The 12,584-nt window shown below is 39.4% G+C and overlaps 1 protein-coding gene across 14 annotated transcripts in view; it reads left to right on the plus strand.

Annotated features, from left to right (window-relative positions):
- The window catches only part of SOX5 (SRY-box transcription factor 5), a 650,695-nt gene that overhangs the window by 202,374 nt on the left and 435,737 nt on the right, over window positions 1-12,584 (plus strand). The window lies entirely within an intron of this gene.

Consider the following 12,584-nt stretch of genomic DNA (forward strand, 5'->3'; position numbering starts at 1 on the left):
TTTTTATTTAGGGAAAAAAAAAAATCAAAACCTTTATCTGGCTTTCCTACTTTCTGCACGTGTTTAGTAATGTTTTCTACTTAGAGATGTCAGTCCAGCTTACCTGGAAGCAGTGTACATCTGGACTGTTTTTCAGAGGTGGTGAGTAAGTCTCCTTTTGAAGATGACGTGGTGTGTGGGCACCTCAGAACCTGTGAAAATCAGCTAGTGACAATTTTTTACGGTTTTCCCTAAGCATCATTTAAAAGTTGGTTAAAATTCCAAAAAATGTCAGCCGTATGGAGCTGTTGAGTTTCACCAAAATACAGGATCAATGCAGTGGACAAATCCTTCTTTCCATTTTGTCCATTTTGGCCAATATTGCAATCATTTGCAAAACCCCAGGAAGCTTTTGTCTCCCTCTTTTTTTTTATTTTTTATTTATTTTTATTTTTTTTTTGCTTTCAGCAAGTTACCTGTTCAATGAAAGAAAGAGACTACCTTGTTTGCTAAACTTGGTTCTGAATTGTGAGTAGCATTTGAGGTGTTTGCTCATGTGAAAAAAGTTTTTCATTTCTAGAATTTTAATCACTTTGAAGTAAAAGATGTTAAGCAGATCAATTGGACCGAGTAAGTGAGCACATAGAAACCTGAATGATTTAATCATGCAAGTTAACTTGCTTAATGTAAGCACATGAGCATGTAGGCGTTCATGCTTTCCATGTAAAAGGTTTCATGGCTGCAGAGAGGAATGGACTTGGAGGAATGGAATGATGCTTAGCCCTCCTATTCCTACAGAGCAGGAAGGACCCACGCCCAGGGATTTCTGCTGCAGCAGCTGGTGCAGGTGTTTGGTTGCTGCATCCCCTCTCGGACAGAGAATGCCAATTTCCAGGAGTTCAACTTCATGGAGCCAACTGAGCTTTGTCTGTGGCTTCCTCTGAGGGAAACGAGATCTACCAGAAAGTGATCTGGGTGGTTTGTGTTGGTTACTGGCCACACAAACTCACCACAGATAGGCTCACAGTTGTGGTACTGTTACCTGATATGGCACGGGGAACATCAGGTGCTGGTATAGGCCTGTTTATTTGAGGTTGAGCAAAAGACAAAGAGAAAGGAAAAATATTCAGCAAGAGCTTACGAAATAATTTCCAGTCAGGAGGCTTGATATAAAGTAAAATGTCAGTAAAAGGGATTTCAGGATTGTTGGTTTTGTTGTTGCTATTATTGTAAGCACGATTATAAGCCTCCCAGTTCAAGTCTGACCCATCACACTGAAATGCTGTCACCAATATCATTAGCAAGCAAAGTGTTGCTAACAAAGTCAAATGCACAGCAGAGTTCTGGCTCTTAAGTGTCTGGACTGACTCCCAATATTAGGAAAAGGAGTCAAACGGCCATCACTTCTCCAGTGCTAACACACACCCCGCCATTAGCAGTCCGAAGGCAATTTTAATAAAATACATAGCCCTGCTGAGCTGGTCTCAGAAGATAAATAAGCAATGTAGAAAAGAAGCTTTTGTTTAAAATTATTTAAACTATGCATTACAGGTAATTTTCCTTTACCAGTAAAGAAAATGCTATCAGAATTTCAATAATAGCTTTGTGTTACTTATCTAGATAACATGATATTGTCATTTCCAGGAGCTTAAAATGCTGTTTTATTTTCATTTATGTCAAATACACGGGTAAATGGGACCTGAGTGTTTATATATATAAACACAGGGTTTGCATAATTTTCTGTGAGCACTGTTTTATTTTCTAGTGTTTTTATAGTAATATAACCATCTAATGGTAGTTTCATAAACTGTGAGCTTGATTTATTGGCCCAGCTTAAAACAGTAGAGTGAGGAGCATCTTCTTATTTTCTGTTTTGTATAAACATGCTGCATTTCACAGTTGACAGAAACACAAGTCTTTGAAGAGGTTTGTCAATAATAACCATAACAATGTGGGAACTTCATAATGTACAACCAGACATAGCCAAACTGAGTGCTTCAACCCATATGTAGCTCAGAAAAAGCAGAGGTGTTATTTTTACCTCTGGGATTTTTCACATTCAAAAATTAAATGAAAAACATATTTTCTTCCTCTCAGCATTATTCTACAGTGCAAAACTCCCAAATGATCACAAAATGGTTCACACTGAGGAAGACAAGCAGCTAAGGGAGGAAAACAACTTTTAAGTTCCCTTGAAGAACCAGCTTCTGAGAAGATGGGCATCTTGCTTCAATTAAAGTATTTTTAATTTCTTTTAATTCTTGTTACGTATGTTTGTATCTTTTCTCTTTCACTTATGGATGAAAGAAAGGTGGTGGCTCTGAGAGCTTACAAAAAGCCCCGGCTGCATGGATGAGTCCGCGTGGGGCTGTCACCTGTAATAGTGGGCTGCAGGCCTGGCTTCCAGCTGAGAGCCCTGCAGCGTGTTCCGGCTACAAGGAGTTACAGCAGGAAAGGTACCTGAACGCGTTAAGTGCAGTTTTCAGCCCAAATTCAGACCTAAATTCTGCCTAATCCCTAAGTGAGTGTTTTCCTACTGAATATCTCTGGCCTTTAGAAATGCCTGGCCACTAGTAAGTGTGGAGGCCCAGGAATTAGGTGGATTTTTAGATCACTTACATCTGGCCATAGTCTGTCTGCGCCAGAGTTTCCAATTACCCAAAATGGACAAAGTAGCATTTTCCTACTTCACAGGAGATTTGTGAGGATCAATGTGTTTAAGATTGTGACAGTAGCATATATCTATAACTTACATGGGTAATAGATCACCTTAAATACTTTTAATAAAAGTGGACACAATAATTCATTGCTCTGTCACAGGAATACTGTGATGCTTAGTGTTCGTAATATATGTGAAAGAGGTTGAGATCTTTTGATTAAAAAGTGATATTGATATAACTACGTGAATTATTAAAGCGTCTGCTTCCACGCTGAATTTACTTGTTGACCTTGCCAAGCTGGAGTTTTAATCTATGGCAGCTGAGCCTTGTTGTCCTGCCTTCTGAGAGTTTCCCCCACTTCTGGCAGCACTGACCCTTGCTTTGCTTTTTTCTGTTTCTGCTGCTTGGGAGTGAGGCTGCCTCCTGCTACTGTGGCAGAGGGGCAGAGCCGGCGGGTGCTGCAAGGTGGGGAGGGAGCTCCCGCTGCCAGAGAGCTCAGCTGATACCAAGGTAGCGCCGAGATATTTGGGACTGGCAGGCGGAAATCAAAATGCCACCCGTTGGCTGCTGAGAGAGCTAAAGATTTGTCTCCAGCAAGTGACAAGAGCCAAGGTGCTGTCGCCCGCTTTCTAATTTTAGCGTGCACGCTGGCACGGATGCTACCTAGACAGACAAGCGCCGTTTCTGCCCAGCCCGACCTGCTGCTGCCGGTTCTGGTCCAAGTTACTCAGCTCAGTTTCTCTCCTGCTTTCAGGAAATGGTGTGCCGGAGGGAGAGGGGAAACCCCTACCTTTTTTCAGCAGGCTTGTGAAACTTGTGAGCATATTTCAAGGCAGTAAAACTCATACCTTCTACTAGCTGTCTAAACTGCAAGTATTTATAGGGATGTTATTAGCAAGGCAGCAATTGATTTATGAAGCCCGTTTGATGTAGAAGGTGCATGTGACAGTGCATATGATACATGCATATGAGAAGTTCCTGCCTCTCCTGTGGCTTGGGTGCGGTTCCAGTAAAGAAGCAGAAGTGGTTTGAGGAGTCCACCGAAGGGGAAAGAGTGGGTCCTTTCCCCCTCCAACATGGCTAGGGCTTGTGTGATCATTACACAGCATTTTTAGTCAAATTGTTCTGGTTCTGAGTTTCAGTTTTTGGAAATAAGTGGTCAGGAAAACGTATAAAGAGTCTGAAATAGTTTTTGGTCTCCTCTTTTCCTTGATTCATGGGTCATCTTTGCAGCTCAGAGGCTGTGCTCTTTGATGCATTCACCTAGGCGGAGTGGCATGATATTCAGGGCATCGCCAGAAATACCTACAGCAGGGAGCTGTCAGCCAGGTCCAGGACAGGTTTCATTGACTCTCTAACTAGTTGTTTTGTTGATCTCGGAGCACTCTAGAAAGGTAAATGTGGTTCAATATACCTATTTTGCCTCTGGAGAAATAAAAGACTGTAGAAGGTTTTGTTAGCAGAGCCAGAGGACACTCAGATGTCCACTTCTGGGGTGCTTTTTGGTGATGTGTTTGCCCACATTTGCTGCTGAAGGGAAGGGGCAGCCCTGCTTCCTTGCCCTTCTGCTCTGGCCATACACACTCATGGTTTTCCTTTGCCTGGCATTGGGCTCTTCTGCCCCACCAGCAGCCTGGTCAGCAAGTTAAGCTGGCAGAAACCTGACTTTGGGAAACAGTAAGGTATTTTCAGCTGATTTAGCTCCCTGAAGAGGTTCCTAGTGAGCTTAGACAAATGACAATAGGATGCTGGTTTTGCACCATTTTAAACAACAAACACTAAGTGATCTGTCACTTTTTGAAAACATGTGTAAAGACTCTGCAACTAGTAGTGTAGCTGTACTTTTCTTCAAATAGCCCATATTCATATATAGTCTTAAATTGAAGAGATCCTATTGGTACACATTATTACGCTACTATTAGAATTAGCTAGTATTTATATTTTTGTTTGTTTTTGTTTTGTTTTGTTTTTCATTCTTGTAATAATGACATGCCCAGCATTCAGCTGTTCTGGACATCATGGAAAAACTAATCACAAGTATCCTTTTGTCAAATGTGGCTGCAGATGGACAATACAGAGGAGTTGATATTTATCACGTATTTCAAAGGTCATTTTCACAATCTCCACTTAAAAGCTATACTTGCTCCAAGCACATCTTGCTTGATGGAGGATAAATTCTGCCATTTTGAGTGGGGTAGTTTTTATTTATAATTGTGAATGTGTTTAGCCACATGAGGCTGTCAATCAGTGAGACGAAAGCCCAGTAGGATTATTTCTGTAAGTGGCCAATTTCCCCCACCCTTTCCCTCCAAATCAAGGACAGATGAAAGGTCATGATTAAAACAGTGATTTTTTCCTAAATTGTAAGTAACAGTTTGCAACAGTTTTTTACAAAGATGTCAAAACTGTATTTTATCTTGGGGAAGAGAGGTGGGGGGAAAGAAAATTATAAGTTCTTGAAAATGTTGGCAATTTTCCAAATGGTTGTGTTGAAATTTATTTTAATTATTGTACTTGTGTCAGTTCCTAGCAGGGGTAAAAGGGGTAAAATAATTCACTGCAGTATTATGCAGCTATGGATTAAACAATTAATGGTGAACCTCTGTATCCTATTAGTATATTTGAATTCATTTATTTCAACAAATGGTTTTATGAGCCAGTAACTACTAGATTTAACCATTTATTTTGTAGTCAAAACAGAACAGAAGAATAATTGTCTTGCTGAAACACATCTTTATCTATACGAATCTACCCAGGGAGTTAACCTGAGACAGTCAGATAATGCAGAACATCACCAGAAAGTTATTTTGTCCTAAGAGTTTGGATTCCTAATGTATGGTCAAGCAACTCACCATTTGGGGGGGTTTGGGCAGTTGCCTGGTGATCCCTGCAACATCTCTCAGCCCTGAAAGCATTGAGGATTTGAGCACGATCAGCAGTACCCTGGAAAATATTTTAGCTGGCATTTTAGACGGTAGTGTTCTTTTGAATATGTTAGCTAATCGCAAGTCAGAAATAATACTGCCTGCCTGATCGTGTCATGTAGATAATTGTCAGAGTAAATACTTTTGTGAGCAATCTGTGTGCTCAGTTTCGTATGCAAGATGTATATTTACATTGACCAAATAAAAAGATGTTCTAAGGAGGCCGAACAGGGTAAATTACCTAAGTGTAAGAGGATGAGCTCTATTTGACATTACTGGCATTTCTCCTTGTAGTTGACATTAGAAGTAAGCTAAGACCCTCATGATACCTTAATGGAGTTCCAGCTAGTTGTATCTTCATAAATATTATATAGGTTAAATATTTTCTCCTCAGTATAGACATGAAACCAAGATGCTGTCTTTCTATGTTGTTGGGGAACATATTTATCTTGATAAAGAAGGTAAAAAGGGTAACTTCGTCTCAATAGCTTCTGTTTTTCCTTTTAGTGTTTTTCCACAATTTCATGATTTCCTTTTTGCCTTGAAGAATCCTGTGCCTTTGCAATGTGTGGTAAAATGTATCAAGTTCTACCACCATGAGGGATGCATAACAAGCTGGTTACAGTATCACTGATGGTTTGCCTGATGCCAGGAAAACTGGGTGACTTCTGTGCTACTACACGGTTCATCCACAAATTTGACAATACAAAGGGCGTATGGATCAAGTAGAGCTGTGTTTGTATTTAAGGATGGATAGCAAAGTGAGTCATGACTGTGTATATAATGCCAGTCCTATCAAAGAAAGGTCATCTGTTCAATACGCATCTAACCCTTGTGACTGTTTTTTGCCATTTCCTTTTGTTCTCCTGTGCTGTTACTCTCTCTATTGTGAGTTTTAAACTTAAGAACTTAAGTGAAGAGCTTCCCTTTTTTTTTTTTTTATGTGGGCAGATGAGCAGAAGATGATGGTTCCACCCTGCTTATAAACTTTCAGGTTGGCTAAGAAAATGGACTGCTGTTTTTGTGTGCGCACTCTTTTTGGTTGGTTGGTTTTGTTCTTTTTTTTTTTTTTTTTTTTTTAATATGCAAACATTTTTTTGGTTGTCAACCTAAATTGTGGGCAAGATGCTGAAGCAACATACTAAATGTCCCTAGAGCTGCGGTGGTCAGTGGAACTGAAGCTTTATTCTGCTGCATGTCTGCTGCACACTGTTGTTTTACTTTCCACTTCTGGCTGAGTCACATAAATATCTACTGCCAAGCTGTAGAACTAGGAATGAAGCAAGAGAGAATTATTCTCAGGACTTCTCCAAAGCATCAGGGGCGTGTTGATGTTGCATAGATATGGTGCTATGAGCTGTTTGTCACTGAGAGCATTGCTGGGGAGCAGAAGTGTTGCCCAGCCTGATCATGAAGAAGGGTGCTCAGTCCTTTTCTTCTCCTATTTTGGTAACCTGGACGCACTAAAAATAAAGCATTTTTTTGGATTGGCTTTTTTAAACTTGATTCATTTGTTGACCTGTTTTCAAGTGGCAGAATTAAATTAGGGGTGTGTGGAAAGGGTGAAGGTTTGGGTGCCAACTGAGAAGGCTGTTTCAGAGTCCCTCGTTTTCAATTGCACACAGATAGTGCAAGCTAAAGGTCAGCAAGACAATCAATATGAAGAAAAGCATGTGTGAATATGATGCTGGAAACACTTTCAAAGTACTCCAAATAAAAATATAAACAGTAGACTATTTAAAGGGATGAAAAGAAGTGGGGAATAAAAGTAAATTTGACATGCACAACCCTTCCCTTCCCTTTTGCTACAGGAGAGAGGGGAAAAAAGATGATTTGTTTCAAACCTTTTCTGGAACTCTGTGAAATGATTTATAGATGAGGTGTGCTGTACACAAGAGCTTTTACTGGCTGCCTTTCCAATGAATTAGGGCCCTATTCTACAAAAAAAAAAAAAAATTGTTAGCACTTTCTTTGCAGCCATCCTAGGCTTCCGTGGTGCGGAAGTCAAATGTAAATTCTGGCTGAATTGGGCCCTTATGGAGGCGGTGTTCAAACAGCCTGTGAGGAGAAGAGAAACCATTCAGCTTGTAGGCCTCTGCGTGCTTCAGAGCCCTTCGATCGTTGCTATAATTCTCTGAAAGCAAACTAATAAAACTTCCTATTGACTTGCACTTGCGTGTGCTTTGAGCATTTATTTACAGTCTACCATCAGCAGATTAAAAATCAATTAAAATCCATAGAAACAGCCAAAGTTACATACTCCTCTTTGCTGGTAAAGATTTTTTTAAAAGATTTTACATTAATACTTGCTGCTTGGTATTACTGAAGATAATGAATCAGATTCAGGCAAAGTCTACACGTCTTTAACTCTACAGATCTGTGTGTCTTTAGCTTTACAGAAGCCCTGCTAAGAACCTCTTATCCTCTGTGCCTCTCTCTTGTAGAAATAGGGGAATTTATGCAACTCATTTAACTGAAATGAAGATGTTGAAAGCTCTCCAATACTATCATGATGGATGCTGTTGCAAATGTGTAGGGAAAACAATAATCTTAATGATAAAATGATAAGTTTAATACCAGTACATTAAAATAGAAAATGAATTTTAGTACCGTAAATATAATAAAAGAGACTTTGATTTGTATTCCTGATTTTCCCTGAAAGCCTCAAAGATCACAGGGACCTTCCTGTGATTCAGAGGGAGACCTTTGTAGTCTCAGGGGCATGGTGCTGGGCTGGGGGTGAGGACACGAGGCTCTGCCGATGCCCTGCTATGGGAGGTTTCTGAGCGTATGGGGTTTTGTCTTAGGTCTCCTCTCCATCTGTTTGCCTCCCGTTCTTTGTGAGTCTCATCTGTTTATACCATTAAACTGTCAAACACCATGCTGTTTTCACATTTCATTATAGGTGTGTACTCCAAAGAGTATTATGCCATTGAATAGTCATGATAATTGTTCTAATATGTTATTCATGTGTAGATTGGGATGATGTAGACCAAATTTATAATTTTTGGTTTTATTTGTCCTTTTTGTTTTGTGTCTTAGTGTGACTTTGATTTAAAATGAAATTTCTAGTAACTAGATAAGCTATGACTTTTGTGCACTGTGAGTGATGTCCAGGTATCAACCACAAAAGGAAATGCTGATTACAGTAGTAAGACAGAAAGCCAAGCCACTGAGAAATGGGGTGGGTGGGGGGGGGGTTTGGAGAGATAAGCAAGAGTTAAGGTAACTTGTGAAACCTTAATTTGGCTGTCTTGTAGGGGATGCATGTTGGTAGACTGCTGCATTTAATATAGCATAGTGCTTCTGTTAGGAGAGTACAGAAAAACTTGCCTCTTCAGAGAAGGGTCTGAATAACATAGAGTAAATAAGGGCAGGCTTTTACACCAAATGCTGAAAGTAAACAAAATATGAAATGACTGTTCATTAAGCAAGCTGAGTTTATCCTGCGGATGACATTTTATGGCAAAAAGACTGGCGTGATGTATTTATAGACTACCACGATGCATATGCACAAGACAACTGAATTAAGATTGCAGAGGGAACTTGAATACCACGGTTCTATTTCAATTCTTTGCTTTGCAACCTGAATAGTGTTTAGGGATGGAGGGGAGGAACACTAGGAATGTTACCCTGTCCATCATTAACTCTGTAATTTGTTGAGAACCTTGTGCCCAGGTGCACAGGCTTCTGCCCCTCTCTGCCTACAGGGCTATAACTCCAGGTTGCTTCCCACTCGTGATGCTGGAGAAGAGAGTTGTCAGGGTGCTGGGAAGGGGGTTCCAGTTTGTCCTGAGCCACTTTCCCTGTTTCTCCATCTCCTTCAGACAATTCATGGCTTGTCCATACTGTGTTAAAGGTTTTCTTGCCTTAGTACTTTTTAAATCAACTTAGTACTTTTAAAATCAACTCTAGTCACTGCTTTTCAGTGCTGGCAGTCCCTGCTTGTCCTCATCTTGCTCTGTCAGACTTCCAGGTAGTTTTTCACATTCCCTGTTTGTGCCACTACTGTTCTGCAACAGCCCTCAGTCACCTGCTCATGTTACTCATCTCCCTGAGCTCCAGAGATCAGAAATGCTCCTGGTTCTGAGGCTCTTCCAGGTATCTCCCCAGCTCCTCGTTCCACTGTTGTTCCTACCAAACCAGGAAATCTCTTACTAATTTTAATTATTATTTTTTCATCTGAGAATATTTTTTGACTCCCATCTGTATTTGCAGTGATTCAAAGCTTTCCTTATGTTTGTCTAACTCCATTTCCAAGTTAATGCTAATATTGTTAATCTCCAAGTATTGTTAATGTTAACAAATTAAGTTGCTAAAGTTAATATACTATTATACTGAGGCTCTTCTGCTTTCCTTTTCATCATTATGTCTACCTCTCAAAATCTGTCAAAAAATGTCTTTTTGGAAAAACACAAAAATACCATCACTTTCAATAGCACTACCATTTCATTCTTGGAATATCGTACCACTTTACAGCTTTAAGGGTGGATTTAGTTACCTTTTTCTATTCCGTGCCCTGACTCATAACCAATTAGCATTACCTATGTGCTAAACTGATTCCTCAGAGATCCTTTCTGAGAGTGATTTTACCTCACAGGCATTCTCACCAACTGAGATTGCTCATGTGCTGAGGTATTAGGTAATAGAGGGTCAAAGTCTGTCCTCTGATACAATCTCATTGAAAAAGAAACAAAGCCAAACTGATGAGGTTTTCAGTATTTTACTTGACTGCAAAGTTAAGGTCCCTACATTTTTGAGTTATTGTACAAATAACATATTAACTGCCCTCTTAGAGCAATACACTCTTCCAGTTATTTCTCAGCATATCATTTCTCTTTTTAGATAGCTGACCTTTCTATAATTCTTCTAATCTATGGAACAGTGCAGTTTATCTTTTCTTTGCACATCTTACTTAGGGTAACTGAGTGGGGAGGGTGGGGGGAGGGATGCATATATCTTATTACTTTTTTCTGACTCAGTGTTTAGTCATTATTTTCAGTATCACTTAATCTGTGGAAAGTTTTCCCCATATGCCAGGCATATTTTAAACATGCAACAAAGATCTATACCACAGCAATCCCTTATCAGATGTGGTGCTTAACAAAGGATAGAGTTCATCCTACAGAGTTGATGGGAGTGAAGCTTTTTCAAATGTTGTTATTTACACAAATACCAAAACTATGATCTTCTTTTGTTAGATGCGTTAATCATGTTTCCCTGTATATTTCATTTCCCTTTCTTATTTTGTCTACAGAAACATTTAGAATTATTAGGATCGAAAGGTTTTCTCATACTTCAACAGTGGTACTCTTAGTTACAAGATATCGTAAATAGTGGATTCTTGCAAGAACTTTTAATAAGTACTGTTAAGCATGGATATACAACCTGTGGTGTAGAAAGTTCCCTTTTCAGGCATCCCTTCAAGCTTGTAGATGGTATATTGAGTCTTACTGCATACTTGCCCTCTTATTCAGCCATCAGCTACTCCACACTGTTGTTAGAGGCAGGACACCAGACTTGGGCAGGCCTTTGGCTAATTCTTAAAACAGTTACGAAATAAATACAGTTGGGTATGTCTACAGTTATCAAATGGTTGTAAACTGGTTTGGTTTCATAGCTATCTTTTGTTTCTATTTGTAATAAATATGTCCTGTTGGTTTTCTTGTCCAGGTTCCATATACATCTTGCATACACGTATGTACAAGAATATGTACCTGAGTCATTCTATGAACTTCTAACACCTTACAAGTCCATGAGTTTCTGATTCAGGGTGCGCACAATTCATGAATCTTCCCCTAGATTTCACTGTGTATTGAACCTCAAACTAATCAATACTTCTTTTAAAGGTGTGGGCTTGAGAAAAGAGATCTTAGGGGGAAAAAACAAACAAACAAACAAACAAAAAAACAGCAAGTAAGAGTGCTCTGAAAATGATACTAAAGAAAATTAAGATTGTTTCCTGCAGAAGTTTGATATTAGTTCATGGCGAGTCTTGGACCTGGGAGTATTTAGTTTTCTTTAGCAAATATGTTTGGATGCTTAATTGAATGTAGTGGTTTTTGTATGCTAATGAGATGGAGATCACAAGAGAATAGGTATTCCTTAAGCTCTTTGCTGTAATCACTGAATAATGCTATTTATTGTAAGTTAGTGTATATGTGGATGTCTTGGGAGAAGGATGGGGGGATTATTTTTTCACAAAGAAATGGAATTCCTTTTCACAGGGAATTAGAACTCTGACTCTAGGCTTGCTAATTTAAATAATGCTGGCTAAACAGACTTTTATAAAGCATTAAATGCTATTATGTTTTGTGAACATTAAATACATTTTCTGAAAATATTATTTTCCTATTGGTTTTCTAGCTTCCCTCACGCTTTTGAGACTTGGTCATAAGTCTCTGTGCACCGTGCACCAGAGGTCAGAGACTTTTGAGTCTGCTTTGATGCCTGATTTTAGTAGTATCATTCACCTCCGCCATGGCTTTTACCTATACCCTGATGAACAGTATTCATTCTGTGAACTGATTGAGTGTGTGGCAGCCAACTGGCAATGAGTTTGCAGCAACCCAGTATCCTTGGTGATAATGTAGATGTCGTGTGGTACTCTAGCAGCTGTGAACCTGGATCTTGCTGAATTTCAAAAATGTGGTAGCTAGCTCTTCCTAAACCCCAAAGGCCACTGCAGAAAGATGATGAGAAAACAACAACTAATCTTGATTTTTTAAGCAAAATTGCTAATAAACGTTGATTGCCAGAGACTGATACACATCAGTCTGTTTGAAGGAAGGAGTTGGAGTAAGCTGAAATTCCCTTTGCATCTCCAATGCTTGTTAGCCTGAAAAGTTTGATTCTGATCATAGCTATTAGTTTGTGAGGAGGTTTTATAACTACAGTTTTTCCCATTAGAGAATTTTAAGTTGAGATGTTTCTTGGGTGAACCACCATGATAAAAGGTTGTGCATACGAAGAAAAATGTGCTTTAAAATTGACCACTATGGCTAGTGCTTATCTTCAAGTT

The sequence above is a fragment of the Aythya ferina genome (assembly GCF_964211825.1).
Source record: "Aythya ferina genome assembly, chromosome: 1".
NCBI lineage: Eukaryota > Metazoa > Chordata > Aves > Anseriformes > Anatidae > Aythya > Aythya ferina.